This window comes from Setaria viridis, chromosome 6 (genome assembly GCF_005286985.2).
Source record: "Setaria viridis chromosome 6, Setaria_viridis_v4.0, whole genome shotgun sequence".
Classification (NCBI taxonomy): domain Eukaryota; kingdom Viridiplantae; phylum Streptophyta; class Magnoliopsida; order Poales; family Poaceae; genus Setaria; species Setaria viridis.
Genome location: NC_048268.2, coordinates 7,041,204 through 7,057,074, shown reverse-complemented (window position 1 = coordinate 7,057,074; position 15,871 = coordinate 7,041,204). Strand labels below are relative to the sequence as shown.

Sequence of the window (15,871 nt, the reverse complement as noted above, 5' to 3'; positions counted from 1 at the left end):
GAGCTCTGTAGTATTTCTAATCCTATATGTGGATGACATATTACTGATTGGAAATAACATTCCTATGCTTGAGTCCGTAAAGACTTCACTGAAAAATAGTTTTTCGATGAAGGACTTAGGGGAAGCGGCATATATTCTGGGCATTAAGATCTATAGAGATAGATCGAGAAGGCTTATAGGTTTGAGCCAAGATACTTATATTGACAAAGTGTTGAAGCGGTTCAGCATGGAAGAGGCAAAGAAAGGGTTCTTGCCTATGTCACATGGCATACATCTCAGCAAGACTCAGTGTCCTTCGACTGCTGATGAGCGGGATCGCATGAGTAGAGTGCCATATGCCTCGGCTATTGGATCTATCATGTATGCAATGATAAGTACTCGCCCAGATGTTTCATATGCGCTAAGTATGACAAGCAGACACCAATCTGATCCAGGTGAGAGTCACTGGACAGCGGTGAAAAACATTCTTAAGTACTTGAGAAGGACTAAAGATATGTTCCTCGTCTATGGAGGTCAGGAGGAGCTCGTTGTAACAGGTTACACCGATGCTAGTTTCCAAACCGACAGAGATGATTCAAAGTCACAATCAGGATTTGTGTTCACGCTAAATGGTGGTGCTGTTAGTTGGAAGAGTTCCAAGCAGGAGACGGTGGCCGATTCTACGACAGAAGCCGAGTACATCGCGGCTTCGGAAGCCGCGAAGGAAGGTGTTTGGATTAGGAATTTCCTCATTGAGCTTGGTGTGTTCCCGAATGCGTCCAGCCCATTGAATCTCTACTGTGATAACAATGGGGCAATTGCGCAAGCAAAGGAGCCAAGGAACCACCAGAAGAACAAACACGTAATGCAGCGATTTCATCTCATTCGAGACTTCGTTAACCGGGGTGAGATCAAGATATGCAAAATACACATGGATCTGAACATTTCTGATCCGTTGACAAAACCACTCCCGCAGGCTAAGCATGATGCGCATGTAAGAGCTATGGGTATTAGGTACCTTCCAAATTGACTCTAGTGCAAGTGGGAGACTGTTGGAGGTATGCCCTAGAGGCAATCATAGAGATGATGATATTCCATTTGTATCCATGATTTGTATATTGTGTTCATTGAATATCCATTAAAGGCTACTTGAATTGATTTGCAATTATGTGAATTGTATGTGAAACTCTTTACTTGTATGGTTATTCTAAAGTTATCCCTAGTCGGAGTTCATGTGAGGACACACATGAATATTAGACTAGCACATGTATTAGTTGATGACTATGTTTCACAAGTCATGGACATGGAGATGTTGAACTAATAATGTGGACACATGTGGAGACATGTGTTAGGATTGACCCAACATGAGAAGTAGTTCTCTCTTTAAACAACATATACGCTTTGTCCTTAGACCTGAGATTGTCGCATGTATTCTAGATGTGGATCGACCTACTTAGGGGCTATCAAACGCTACGCCGTAACAGGGTAGTTATAAAGGTAGCTTTCGGGTTTGTCAAGAAGCATGCTATGAGACATGGTCAATCAAGATGGGATTTGCCCCTCTCTGATTGAGAGTGATATCTCTAGGCCCCTCAAGTGATCGGATCCGAAAATGCATGGCCATGCTACGTACGGTTAAGAGTTAACCTACAAAGGGATTCCGAATCACAGGATCGAGAAAGAGCGGTCGGCTTGAAGCTAGACCAAATATCGTGAGGCAAAGGGAATAGCATGTATATTATGTTGTGATGGTTCGTCTGATATGATCTTCGTGTGCGTATAGGAGTTGGCACGTCTTGCTAGAGGCCGCTACCGACTATTGGGCCGAGTAGGAGTACTCGGGCCATGTCTATACGTATCCAAACCCATAGGGTCACACACTTAAGGGGCTGGAAGCCCAATTCGGATATGATCCGAGTTGGATTAGGTTTAGGAGTACTAATGGGCCTCGGATCCAGAGGCCCATCAGGAACCTCTATAAATAGAGGGGTGGGGGCGCCCTAGGGTTTACACCTTTTTGGTGAAACACACTTGCCGCGCCTCCCACGCCCTCGCCTATTGCAACTCGCGGATCTAGCAATCCGGCTCGCGATGCTTCCTCCCTGCACGTGTGGATACCTTGGAGGTGTTGCGCCTGCAGCACTTGGACGAGCCATCGACGAGCCGCCGACGAGCCATGACGAGTCGACGACGAGCCGCGGCACCGGAGGCGATCTTGCTGCACGTGGACGAGCTGCTGAGGAGCTGCTGGACGTGATCGACTACGTACGACTACGTGATCGTCTTCACTGCACCGACGCATATCTACATCTTCCGCACCAGTAGTGCGTCGAGTGGTAATCCCGTGATCCTTATACGGCAGTTCTTCCTGGTTATACGCGGTAGAAAATTTTGATTTGCGCTAGCGTAGCCTACCTCGTATCCCAACAGTAAAACCCTATTTTCAAGTTTTAGCTCCAGTTCTAAGTTCATTAGCCGGTCTAGGTTTTGCAACCTATTCTAAGCAATCATAGAGCCAAACAAGATGTGTAGATAAATCAACAAATATGTCATCATCAGATTCCTCATTTACTCAGGGTGACATAGCGATCAAGCAATCTCAAACTGTGCGAGGCAGACGAATCGATTCGAGTTCTTTAACCATGCATGGTGAACCTAGCCTCACGACATCCGCGTACCCGGAGGTCGCTTCCTGTGTCGGCCTTCCCCATCAATCCCCTAACCCGTGTCAGGCCCATTTCCTTTGGTGCAAGGTTCCACAGACCCGGCCTCTGCCGTCCTGTGACCACGCTTGCCACCACGTGCGACAACCAGCAGGGGAAACTCCATTCCAAGAACAACGGGGCGACCACTCACGTCTAGGTTCAATCCGGTACTAGGCTTCCTCATCCCATACTAAGTATGAGGCTAGTACTTTCAAACACTTGATCACGAACACCACCACTGTCGGGCCTTAGCAAGTTTTCATAGACAGACGAGAAAACCATCCGACCACCAAAGAGTTACCAAAACCCTGCCCCGTCCATCGTCCTTATGGTTATAGCAGAAAGAGTAGACATGCAACTCTTACAACTCGCGAGTGACAGGAAATCACTCGACTTTTACCGTCTCCTAGTTAAGCAAGGCAACTACTCGGTCCAACAGCTAGTGCTCAGATCATGGGGATAACTAAGTCATGCATCTAGGATTTGAAACAACTCCTATACGTAAATGCACAAGCATGTTACAGAAGGCATGCGCAAGTTTGGAAACAACGCAGGGTTTTCATGCAACCGGGGCTTGCCTTCGAGCAAAGAGGAAGGAAACTGCTCGACTTCGGGGGTGACTTTGGCTTCAGCGGGCAGGAGCTCAGCTACAGCTTCGTCTTCTGGCGCCAGGTGTAGCTCGTAGAAGCCATCGGCGAGATGCAGCTCTACACAAATGCAATGCAAAAGTTAGCATAAACGGTTATTTCAACAGCAACACTGGCTCGCCTGAGCCCAGAAACTCGCGACAAGGAGCAGGAGGGTAGGGAGGTTCAAGAGAGCTGGTGATGATCAAGAGGCAAGGGTCGGAAAGAAACTTATGATCTGATCCTTGAACTAGAGGATGTGGTATACTAGGAATCCTCAGACGCAAGCGCTGAAGGGTTCCTAAATTTTACACATACACCCTCGGGTTGAAGAAAAAGATCATAGCCGAACCCTCGGGCGAGGCGGATAAGGGTCGGCGAAACAGATAGGGTCGGGCGAGGCGGAACCGGGGTCGGGCGGATAGGAGGGGTCGGGCGAAGCGGACTGGGGTCGGCAACTTACCTTCTTCCTGAAAGGAAAGCTTGGGGTCGGAAAGAGGCAGACTTGGGCGGAGAGACTAAGGCTTTGAACAACGTCTAAGACCGGAAATGCTACGGCGGCGGCGGTGCTTCTTGCAGATCACAAGAGAGCTTTTACGCAACACGGAGGAGCAAGCGGCTGGGTGACTTGGAGAAGACTGAGGGAGAAGCTGAGAGAAGAGTTCCTCAAGAACTTGGTGTGTGGCGCTAGGAGCTTGAGCAGGGAGCGAGGGAATGGCTGAAGGCAACAATGGCGGAGGGAACTCCGGCGGCTGGTGCATTCCTTTTATAGCTGCTGGAACGGAGAAAGGAAGCGGCGCGGGAGAGAGAGAGGGGGAGCAGCACGAAGGCCGGGGAGAAGCAATGGAGTGCTCTGTCGGGGCGGCGATTGAGCGAAGAGGGCAGTGGTGCAGGACTCCGGGGGTGACGCCAGTGGTCATTGGGTTCTGTCATCAGGGCGGCGCAGGAGCGGGTATGCTGGTGGTTGAGATTTGGCGGAGGCGGGCGTCGCCGTGCGGAAGATTTGATAGAAGCGACCGGTTTAACGGCGCTAGAATCGAGGGCGCACAGGTGAGAAGACAGCCGCGGGCGCGTGGGCAAGCGCGGAGCAACAGATTGTCGAGCGGCTTCTGACAGGGCGGGGAAAGGAGCTGTCGCTGCCGTGGTCAGGGTTGGCGATGGAGGAATCGTCGTGTAGCGGAGACCAGGCGGCGCGACTATGGTCGAAGTGACGGAAAAGACGGGCGACATCGGGCTCTGGGGCCGAGATCTGGTGGCGTGATGATGGGCGCGGGAGGCGAGGCTCTGCAGAAAGGTTGCAGAGGCGCTTCCGCTGCCATTGGGGAAGGGGGCGCGAGAATCCACTCGGTCGCTAGCCAGAGACAACTGAGCGGCGGCGTCAGAGAAGACGAGCCACACGGCAGGGAGACTCTGAAGCGGGCATGCAACTCGAGTGCGCCTGTCGTGGAGGATCTAGGGAAAAAGATCTCACGGGTCCACCGGGCGGATAGAACGGACGTTTAAGGGAGACTTAGAAGGATCCGATGGTGGGCTGAGCTCGCCGGGGTCGGGATCGGAGTGAAGCGGGGAGGGGTCGGGTCTCAAGGGTCGGGATCGGGCTGAAGGCTGAGCACTCAGGCGCGGTAAAACAAGACAGATGACTGTGATCAAGGGCTCCGATTAAGGTTAACTCGGAAGATTAGGGGTCGGTCGTCACAGCCTACCCCTCTTAAAAAGAATCTCGTCCCGAGATTCAGGCATCAAAAAGAGAGGTGCCGTTTTTTTTTACCTCCTTGACGAGATAGAAAACCGGGGAAGCGCTTGTTCAGATACTCGTCCGTTTCCCATGTTGCTTCATCTTCGGTGTGGTTTCTCCAGAGGATCTTGTACATCTTTATCACTTGGCGTCGGGTATGCCTTTCCTTCTGGTCAAGAACTCGATCTGGGTACTCGGCGTAGGTCAGGTCGGGCTCTACCTGAAGCTGTTCTTGCTCTAAGATTTCTGCTAGAACTCGGACACATTTCTTCAGTTGAGACACATGGAAGACATCGTGTATGGCCGATAGCTGTTCTGGGAGTTGGATCCGGTAAGCAACGGGTCCACATATCTCCACAATCTCATAAGGGCCAATATACCGGGGAGCTAACTTGCCTTTTACTCCAAACCGTTGTACTCCTTTGGTCGGGGAGACTCGAAGGTACACATGATCACCAAGGTCGAACTGCAGGGGTCTTCTCCGCCGGTCGGAGTAACTCTTCTGTCGAGATTGGGCAGCCTTGAGATTAGCTTGAATTACCTTTACTTGCTCTTCGGCTTCTGCCACCAAGTCAGGGCCATAGACCTGTCTTTCTCCTGGTTGGGACCAGTTCAAGGGTGTCCGGCATCTCCGGCCATACAGGGCTTCGAACGGTGCCATCTTCAAACTGGTCTGGTAGCTGTTATTGTAGGAGAATTCTGCTAAGGGCAGACACTTGTCCCAATTCTTGTCATAGTGGATAACACAAGCTCTTAACATGTCTTCGAGGATCTGATTGATTCTCTCAGTCTGGCCATCGGTTTGAGGATGATATGTTGAGCTTCAGATGAGCTTGGTGCCCATGGATGCTTGTAGTTGCTCCCAAAAGCGTGCCACAAACTAAACTCCTCGATCAGAGACTATGGTCTTGGGTACACCGTGTAGGGAAACTATGCGGTCGAGGTACAACTCTGCATACTGCTTGACTGTGTAGGTGGTGCGAACAGGAAGGAAGTGTGCGGTCTTGGTCAAACGGTCCACTATAACCCAGATGGAATCATATCGTTGTGATGTAAGGGGCAATCCAACTATGAAATCCATGCTGATGTCTTCCCATTTCCAAGAGGGAATAGGTAGCGGTTGCAGGGTACCTGCTACCTTTAAATGACTGGCCTTGACGCGTTGACAGGTGTCACATTCTGAAACATACCGGGCAATTTCCGGCTTCATTCCATTCCACCAAAAGGCTTGGCGGAGATCATGGTACATCTTAGTGCTGCCAGGATGGATTGAGAACTTGGAGAGATGAGCTTCATCTAGGATTTGCTTCCTAAGGTTGGGGTCGGCGGGTACAACTAGTCGGTTTCCATAATGCACACCTCCCGTTTTGTCCTGCCGGAATTGCTTATATCCCTCATCCTTTACTGAGATCTTCCTGATGATCCGTTGTATTTCCTTATCTCTTACTTGTGCTAACCGGATTTGGTCTTCCAAAACTGAGTCAAGGGTGATGTGAACAAGGGTTCCCTGAGAAATAATCTCTATACCGAGTTTTCCCATCTCGTGACACAGAGTCTTGGTGAAAGCGGTTGACAACAAGCAGTTGCAATGGTGCTTGCGACTAAGGGCATCGGCTACCACATTGGCTTTGCCGGGATGATAGTGCACTTCCAATTCATAATCTTTTATCAGCTCCAACCATCTTCTTTGGCGCATGTTGAGGTCGGCTTGAGTGAAGATGTACTTGAGGCTCTTGTGGTCGGTGTAGATGTTGCAGTGGGTTCCCATTAGGTAGTGTCTCCATATCTTCAAGGTATGTATCACTGCCGCTAGCTCAAGGTCATGGGTTGGGTAGCTCAGCTCATGAGGTCGTAACGCCCGTGAGGCATAGGCAAGGACTCGATTGTCTTGCATAAGAACACACCCAAGTCCAGTGCCAGAGGCGTCACAGTATACGTCATACGGCTTAGAGGGGTCGGGCTGAGCCAAAACTAGGGTTGTGGTCAGCAAGTGCTTCAGGGTCTTGAAGGCCTCTTCACACTTGTTGTCCCACACAAATTTGACCTCTTTCTTCAACAACTCGGTCATCGGCTTAGCTATCTTAGAGAAATCCGGTATGAAACGCCGATAGTAGCCGGCCAGTCCAAGGAAACTTCTGATCTGGTGCACTGAGGCAGGAGGCTTCCATTCCATGACTTCCTGCACCTTACTGGGGTCAACGGCTATACCATCCTTGGAGATAGTGTGTCCCAAAAACTTAACACTATCTAACCAAAACTCACACTTGGAGAACTTGGCATAGAGTTGGTGGTCTCTTAGCCGTCGAAGAACTACATGAAGATGGTCGGCATGTTCCTCTTCATTCTTCGAGTACACTAGGATATCATCAATGAACACCACTACAAACTTGTCCAGCTCGGTCATGAATACCGAGTTCATGAGGTACATGAAATAGGCGGGTGCATTGGTGAGTCCAAAGGACATGACTAGGTACTTGTACAGTCCATATCTGGTAGAGAAAGCTGTCTTGGGTATGTCGCAGGGTCGGATCTTGATTGGTGATAACCAGAACGAAGATCGATCTTGGAGAACACTTTTGCTCCGGCTAATTGATCAAACAAGACATCAATGCGTGGCAGTGGGTACTTGTTCTTGACGGTCACAGCATTGAGGGGTCGGTAATTCACACACATACGTAGACTGCCATCCTTCTTCTTCACAAAGAGGGCAGGGCAACCCCAAGATGATGTACTGGTTCGGATGAAGCCCTTTTCCAACAGATCATGCAATTGGGTCTTCAACTCGGCTAACTCAGCGGGTGGCATCCGATAGGGTCTCTTAGATATTGGGGTTGTGCCAGGGATCAACTCTATGGAAAACTCCACTTCTCTATCAGGTGGCATACCCGGCAAGTATTCCAGAAACACGTCAGGGTACTCACAGATAACAGGGAGGCCTTCTAGACGGGCTCCCGATAGGGGGTAGGCACAAGGAAGCGCAGACTCAGGAGGGGTCAAGGATATGGTAGAACTGCCATGGAAGGGTGAGCTGATGTAGAGGGATCGGGCTACTGTATCTAGAACCACATGATGTCGGGCCATCCAATCCATACCGAGGATGACATCTATGCCTTCTAGGTCAAGGATGATAAGGTTTTCCTTGAAGAGGGTGGGGCCTAGCTAGAGAGGTACAAGAGTAACAATCTGATTCGACGTTATCCTTCCTCCAGGAGTGGCGATCACATAAGGTTCCTTAGTGTGACCGACATCCAGCTCACATCTTTCCCTAGCCTTACTCCCGATAAAGCTATGAGAGGCTCCCGAATCAAACAACACAACAACAGCTTGATTTAAAACAAGGAAAGTACCCGTCATTACTGGCGCACGTTCGGGGAGCTCGGTCAAGCTAGTGTAGTTGAGTTGGCCTTGTCGGACTTGCACCTTGGGCCTTCTTCCTCTGGCTGCCATGGGGTTCTGACCTTGCTGTTGATTCTTGTTCCTGTGGCAGTCCTTTGCAAAATGCCCTTCGTTGCCGCAGGTAAAACAACGGCTACTAGCTGCCGGGCGGGGTGGTGTTGGTAGGGTCGGCCGGGGCACCTGTGATTGGAAGCCTGGAAAACGAGGTGCTGTTACTGGCGGGGGTCGGGCAATCCACCTTCCTGACTGCTGGGGTCGGCCAGGGGCTTGTGGAGGAACCATCTGGAACCTTCGAGTCGGCGGACTTGGAAATGCCACAGAGGCTTTCCTCTTCTGGTTGGCCTTGAGAGCTTGCATGCAATCCTCTTGAGAGATGGCCAGATTGACCAACTCATTGTAGGTGTCCACCTTGATGGGGTTCAACCTTTCCCTGAGCTCCAAGCTCAGTCCTCGGCGGAATCTGTCCCACTTCTTCTCGTCTGTGTCCGTATGGTAGCCGGCATAACAGCACAGGTCGTTGAAAGCTTGAGCGTAGTGCAGCACATCTCGATTTCCTTAGGTAAGGGCCAGAAACTCGTTGAGCTTGCGCTCCAAGAGACCATCTGGAATGTGATGCGCCTTGAATGCTGTCTTGAACTCATTCCAACTGACCACATGGCCAGCCGGCAGCATGGCATGGTAGTGATCCCACCAAAGCCGTGTGGAGCCACGCAGCTGTTGAGCTTCAAACCGAGCCTTGTTATTGTCGGGGCATGGGGCGGTGAGAAGCTCAAACTTGGATTCGATCGTACGAACCCAGGCGTCAGCATCGAGCGGTTCTTGTGTCTTTTGGAACAAAGGGGGCTGTGTCCCCAGAAAGTTCTCATACCGAGCGATATGCAGCTGCTATTGAGCTCTTCCACCATGTGGCTATTGCTGTTGCCCTTGTACTAGATGCCTTAGCAGCTCAATTTGAGTTGCTAGGATTGCCTCCAGTGGCGATGAGGGCGGGGGCGGGGGAAGATCCTGTCGCGATTCACTACTGCCGGGCACAGAACCAGACCTGGTGCGGTGCGCCATCTGCAAGAGTTAATGCTCCATTAATTTCATAACCTTAGATGTACTCCAACAAATGGATTTCATAATTTAAATTCCCTAATGCAACTCTTGCCAATGGTGCAACACACGTCCTCATAGGGAAAGCACACTTTTCTCATTCTCAGTGTAGATAACATTTATCTTGACCTGGTACTCAACTTCAGGCAAAACATGTCATGTACAGACTCCTATGATCCAACTCAAGCCAAGGGGTCGGGTTAGGCGATCCTTCCGAAAAAAAGGGGTCGGCAACGATCCATACTTAAAAAGGGTCGGACGAGGCGGAAACTGCCTCAAGGGCCGGCGCACTCGGTCTCACAAACTGGGGTCGGCCAACTGAACAGGCTCCCCGAAAACAGCATATGGTCATGGCGCAACTCACTTATCCTAGCATCCAACACTGTGCAAGGATTAAAGGCCAGACACCAGAATTGACTTTATTTACAACGGTGTTCCAATCACAGGGAGTACTCGACTCTAGGCTAACCTATTACAACCTTTCCAAAATTTAGGCTGCCGAGGAGTACAACAAAAGGATGATTCCCTGAGAACCCTCAATCTACCAACGGACGCTATGAGTAGGAGAAGGGATGCCATCTTCCTCGATATCCATGCTGGACGCTCCTTCGTCTTTCTCAGGGTCCTCTTGAGCTTCGAGCTGCATGTGGAGGGCATGCATATCATCGAGCTCAGCTTGATGCTCCTCCAAATGGGCATTGGCAACTGCCAACTCCATTTCCATCTCCATCTTCTCCTCCGACAGCTCTATCATGCCGTCCACTAGGTCAGCGACTTCTCCCTCAAGCTCGGAGATCCGGTCTTGCATGTCGTGGATCTGGATACCCTGTTGAATAAGCTGGTAGGTTTGGCCTACCATATCTCTCCTTGCCGATTGGAGGTACCCGTGAGCATCCGCTGCTGTCCGGGCGAAGAGGGTCATGGCTCTCCCTTGAAGCTCTATCAACCGGTAAAGAGCTGCCATGCACCTGATAATGGTGGAGATGGTGACCATGGCGCATGTGATGGCTAGCACCTCAATATTCCCGATGCGGTCAAGCCATGCCGGGTCCAGCCGGTTCCTGACGGGGAAAAGGCCGATCGGGTCGAGCGTGATCTCCAAGGGATGCAGCTGGCAGAACTAGGTGAGAAGCTGGAGGACGGCAGACTCCCATGTATCCTCAGGAGCAAGGCCATAGGCTATTATGCCGAAAGAGGGCCAGTCAGGCCGCACAGGGGGAGGAGGTACCACCGCCTGCACTTGGCATGTCTGGATACCCTGCTCCAGATATAGCCGTCCGGCGTACAAGGGTGGGGACTGGTACCCAAACCACTTCAACGTGTCCCACAGAATCGCGGGAAATCCCTCAAAATGCAGACATGTCGACTGGAAAGTACCATCCGCTCCAAAAAGAACATGCCCGGGAACAGTCATCTGGAACCAAGAAACCGAAACCACGTGAGATAAACTCCAAGGGTCAGGGGTCGGGCAGAGATGCATTCGGTTGTAACCGAGGGCAACGGAAGAAACTAGAAATCCTTAGATCCAAAAAGAACTCTTCCGAACAAGGTTGCTGTTGAGAAGGAAACCTTACAGCTTTTTAGTTATGACGCATGCACGGCCTACCTTACACTTAACCAAAAACAACTGCCCGAAACTTTGGGTCTTACGCGGTCAGTGCCGGTGACAAGGCAACAATTACGTCTCTCCCTATAATAACTAGTCAGTTCTAACAACGTCTCCTAAACGAACGCGGTTAGCGTACCTGCAGAAAACACCAACACACGAACCTTCCGTGCCAGCACCCACGAAAGCGTTCCCAAACATTACCGCTCACTATAGGAACGGCACCCATGCGTTTAAGGCTGCATGGACAGCACTCAACCGTGGAAATAGGTTCCCTTTGAATGGAACCATATATCCCTTCGCATACTCGTGATGCGGAATAAGCACACGTATGACAAACGTGGCGAACCAACCATGCTGATAGGTTCGTTGGAATCGAACCGTATGGAGTACATACGGAAACTGCGCACGTGTGATAGACGTGGGCGAGAACAACCACGAGGATAGGGTCCTTTGAATAGAACTCCCTATCAACCTTCGCATGCTCGTGATGTGGAACTCGGCACACATATGATAGACGTGGCGAAGTGCTGGAAGGGTTAGCAAGATAACCAAGTAATTATTAGTCACCTAAAACAACCCCAAAATCCCCTAGGGCCTCTCGCACTAAAGCCATCCTTAACGATCGTACGAGATTTTTCAAAAGTTTCTTGCAACTTTTATCTTTTCAAAGGAGTGTTTAGGCTTGTTGTAATCTCTGTACTGCTAAACCGGCTCTGATACCAGCTGTGGTGGATTCACTTCGGATTAGCTTGATTAAATAGGGTTAAGCCGCCTAACATGCGACACTCCTGCCTAAACCAAGTTAACACGAAGTGCCGTCGGATTTCATCCGATTAACCACTTGAACAGGATCGAGTTAGCAACCTCACACAAAGGTGAGTGGTTCCAGAGAATACAACGAGTCCACTGAGTTAGGCAAATTTACCCATTAAGTTCGGCCATAAAAAAAACAACATCAAAGTTTTATAGGGTTCAAAAGAAACAACAGAGGTAAACACTAGCGGAAGCAATCGTCGGGGTCGGATGTCCTGGTGAGGCCAGCCGGAACATCACTGATTCCTCTCCTCGCCATCCGAGGAGGGATCCCACTCGACCGTCCAGCCCGGCGGGAGCTGGGGCGGCCAAGCGCAAACCAGAGAAGGGTCGGGAGCAGCAACTTCACCTGAAAAACAGGAGCCACAACAAGGCTGAGCTACTAAGCTCAACAAGACTTAACCGATAGGAGTGAAACTATTCCTCCTTCTAGACATGCAGGGCTTTTTGGCTGAGGGGTTTGTTTGCTAAAAGCACTAAGTAAAACCCTATTTTCAAGTTTTAGCTCCGGTTCTAAGTTCATTAGCATGTTACAGAAGGCATGCGCAAGTTTGGAAACAACGCAGGGTTTTCATGCAACCGGGGCTTGCCTTCGAGCAAAGAGGAAGGAAACTGATCGACTTCGGGGGTGACTTCGGCTTCAGCGGGCAGGAGCTCAGCTACAGCTTCATCTTCTGGCGCCGGGTGTAGCTCGTAGAAGCCGTCGGCGAGGTGCACCTCTACACGAATGCAATGCAAAAGTTAGCATAGACGGTTATGTCAACAGCAACACTGGCTCGCCTTAGCCCAGAAACTCGCGACAAGGAGCAGGAGGGTAGGGAGGTTCAAGAGAGCTGGTGATGATCAAGAGGCAAGGGTCAGAAAGAAACTTATGATCTAATCCTTGAACTAGAGGATGTGGTATACTAGGAATCCTCAGACGCAAGCGCTGAAGGGTTCCTAAATTTTACACATACACCCTCGGGTTGAAGAAAAAGATCACAGCCGAACCCTCGGGCGAGGCGGATAAGGGTCGGTGAAACAGATAGGGTCGGGCGAGGCGGAACCGGGGTCGGGCGGATAGGAGGGGTCGGGCGAAGCGGACTGGGGTCGGCAACTTACCTTCTTCCTGAAAGGAAAGCTTGGGGTCGAAAAGAGGTAGACTTGGGCGGAGGGACTAAGGCATTGAACAACGGCTAAGACCGGAAATGCTACGGCGGCGGTGGTGCTTCTTGCAGATCACAAGAGAGCTTTTACGCAACACGGAGGAGCAAGCGGCTGGGTGACTTGGAGAAGACTGAGGGAGAAGCTGAGAGAAGAGTTCCTCAAGAACTTGGTGTGTGGCGCTAGGAGCTTGAGCAGGGAGCGAGGGAATGGCTGAAGGCAACAATGGCGGAGGGAACTCCGGCGGCTGGTGCATTCCTTTTATAGCTGCTGGAACGGAGAAAGGAAGCGGCGCGGGAGAGAGAGAGGGGGAGCGGCGCGAAGGCTAGGGAGAAGCAATGGAGTGCTCTGCCGGGGCGGCGATTGAGCGAAGAGGGCGGTGGTGCAGGACTCCGGGGGTGACGCCAGCGGTCATTGGGTTCTGTCGTCAGGGCGGTGCAGGAGCGGGTATGCCGGTGGTTGAGATTTGGCGGAGGCGGGCGTCGCCGTGCGGAAGATTTGATAGAAGTGACCAGTTTAATGGCGCTAGAATCAAGGGCGCACAGGTAAGAAGACAGCCGCGAGCGCGCGGGCGAGCGCGGAGCAACAGGTTGTCGGGCAGATTCTGACAGGGCGGGGAAAGGAGCTGTCGCTGCCGTGGTCGGGGTTGGCGATGGAGGAATCGTCGTGTAGCGGAGACCAGGCGGCGCGACTGTGGTTGAAGTGACGGAAAAGACGGGCGACATCGGGCTCTGGGGCCGGGATCTGGCGGCGTGATGATGGGCGCGGGAGGCGAGGCTGTACAGAAAGGTTGCAGAGGGGCTTCCGCTGCCATTGGGGGAAGGGGGCGCGAGAATCCACTCGGTCGCTAGCCAGAGACAAAACTGAGCGGCGGCGTCGGAGAAGACGAGCCACGCGGCAGGGAGACTCCGAAGCGGGCATGCAACTCGAGTGCGCCTATCGCGGAGGATCTGGGGAAAAAGATCTCGCGGGTCCACCGGGCGGATAGAACGGATGTTTGAGGGAGACTTAGAAGGATCCGATGGTGGGCTGAGCTCGCCGGGGTCGGGATCGGAGCGAAGCGGGGAGGGGTCGGGTCTCAGGGGTCAGGATCGGGCTGAAGGCTGAGCACTCAGGCGCGGTAAAACAAGACAGATGACTGTGATCAAGGGCTCCGATTAAGGTTAACTCGGAAGATTAGGGGTCGGTCGTCACAAGAACCCTCTTAGAATCTACCATCCTTTGATACCATTCCTTCCAACCAGGGGTCTCGTTCGGCCAAGATCTAAATGCGCCTACCCACTGATCCAGATCCATGGATGATTGCTTGAAAGGAATTCTGTGGGTTTTCAAATTGATGAAGTCGGTTGGACCTGGGTTTCCCATAGGACCAAGGCCGATGAGACCAGGTGCATCAGAGAAAGTGATGGTAATCCGCTGCCTAATAGCCTAAGGAAGATAAAAAGGGAAAACTAAGAATAGATCTAAAAAACGCATGGGCAGTAAAAAGTAAAGGGTAAAACTTCGGGTGTTTACCTCTGGAATGAAGCTCATGGTCGCTGATGGAGCTGCCATTGGAGAAAATGAAGCGGGATGAAGACGAGAGGAGGATCGTCGGAAAGGTGTGACCGGGAGGCGAAAGGGCGCTAGAGAAGTGATGGAAGATGATTCGCCGAGAGAAGGGAAATGTCTGAGCTCGTGGAGAAGAAGCGGTAGAGGATGCTGGTATTTAAGGACGGTTCGAGAGAAAGGGTAAAGGCGGGATTTTTACCACGCCGTTTACACGAATTTCGGAGGAGTGGTTTTCTAAGGTGCCTAGTTTGAAAAGATTGCAATCATCAGGTAGAAGACTGCAAAACAGAAAGGAGTCTTTGCCGCGCTTGTTTCGGAGAGAAAAGTTAATATTAAAAAGAATTTTGAAGCAAAAGTTATGTTTTACTCCGAAACTGGGGGGCATGTGTTGACGCCGAATTTTGGCACGTGTTTTGAATCAACGTCAAGGAAGGAAAAGATTGGCCGACGCGGCAAGCTAAAAGCTACAGTTGGGAATCGGCCGATTGGCGCTACAGTATTTCGGCCGATTGGCGAACGGAGTCGGTGAAGGTCGACCGATTGGAAGCTGGAGTGGCTTGGCCAGTATGGGCCTAAAGTGGGCCGGAGAAGAAGATTAGTTAAATAAGAAGGTTGCCCCGTGGGATATGATAACCAACTCCGATACGAGTTGTGTTTGTAAATATTTATTGTTATTTTTAAATTAGAGATAGATCCTAGTCGGTTAGGAAATCAGTTGTAACAGGCTATAAATAGCCACCTCTTGAGGTTTGTAAAGAAGACATCAATCAATACAACAAATCTACTTATTCCTCGCACTTCACTTTCAAGTCGGCGACTTCGCCAAAAACCTTTTTTTATCACGAGTTCGTACGGATTGGCAGGACTGCATCGACACGATCTCCGGCTGATTTGTAAGTTCCATTTATCAAGTAATATCTAAGCTTTAAATTCAGGTGCATCGTTATCATGTCGTTTAGATTTATTCACCAGCTATCGATATTAACTAGAATTATAGGTTTTATCTATTGCTCTAGTTTTATCACCAGTTATCCAGCTTGAGATTCGAACTGTCGGCTTCATCGTTGTTATTCTTATTTATCGCCATATAGCCGATTAGATCTGTTTCAAGTGTTGCATTTATAGCGTTGTTTAATTTGCTCTAGTAATTTTTTTACAATCACTACGTGATCATTGGCTGATCTATAGCCGTTTATCTTTATAGTAAATCGGCCGATTC

The 15,871-nt window shown here is 50.7% G+C and overlaps 1 pseudogene; it reads right to left on the bottom strand.

The window, feature by feature from the left end:
- Nucleotides 1–14,634, bottom strand: part of LOC117861700 (lysine-specific demethylase REF6-like) — a 105,076-nt pseudogene extending 90,442 nt beyond the window's left edge.
- Nucleotides 14,635–15,871: the final 1,237 nt, after the last annotated feature.